The 818-nt window shown below is 31.3% G+C and overlaps 1 non-coding gene across 1 annotated transcript; it reads right to left on the bottom strand.

Moving 5' to 3' along the window:
* Window positions 1-254: 254 nt before the first annotated feature.
* LOC116866966 lies at window positions 255-361 on the bottom strand. Its single transcript, XR_004382528.1, has one exon. It is a non-coding gene; the product is annotated as a U6 spliceosomal RNA (small nuclear RNA).
* Window positions 362-818: the final 457 nt, after the last annotated feature.

The raw sequence follows: 818 nt of genomic DNA, 5'->3' as shown, positions 1-818 counted from the left end.
ACAGTTTAAAAGTGATTGCTCAAAATTATTTCTTTTTTTTTTTCACGTCTCTGGTTTTACATGATGATGCAGATCCTGCTGTTTCATTGGAACGATAAGGCTTGATACTTGAAGAAATGCAATGTGGTGAAAATTAAAAAAAAAAAAAGAGACAAAATAATATGCTTTCATTGAGGCAAACATGATGTATGCATGTGTATTTACTTATGAGTTTAAAATATATTAATAAATGATTATCCAAATTAAAATGTATTAATAAATTATTATTCAAATTAATTCTTATGTGTCATCCTTGCACAGGGACCTTGCTATCTTCTCTGTACTGTTTCAATTTTAGTATACGTGCTGCTGAAACAAGCACGATCCAAATTAATTTTTAAATTAAGAAGGATACTTAAATCTAAGCTGGAAAAATAAATGAATATAAAATTCACTGAAAAGATTATAAAAAACAGAACAGAAAGATTTATGACTTGAATTGACATCTATCTGTCAATGATTTAAGAATCTGCAGCTTCACTGCAGGGCTTTCTTCTGGGTTCCAAAAATATATCCACTGTCACTGGATATACCATGTAAGGCTCAAAATAAATTCATAGGAAACCACTGTATGTAGTGGCATCTTTCATATTTTATTACACCTAGCCCCCGCTTATTCTTTATAATAACCTTTAAGAACTTGAACTAGTTCTCAAGGGATTGTCTTATTATTCTGCATACCTCAATCAAGTCAGTCATTGCTCAGTCCACAGTAATTCGTCCAGGAGACAGACACCTGGCCTGAAGAGACACAATAAGATCTTTTTTGATAAGTTTTT

This window comes from Lontra canadensis, unplaced genomic scaffold, assembly GCF_010015895.1.
Source record: "Lontra canadensis isolate GAN:19392208 unplaced genomic scaffold, GSC_riverotter_1.0 scaffold11, whole genome shotgun sequence".
NCBI lineage: Eukaryota > Metazoa > Chordata > Mammalia > Carnivora > Mustelidae > Lontra > Lontra canadensis.
This window is presented reverse-complemented; position numbering and strand designations above follow the sequence as displayed.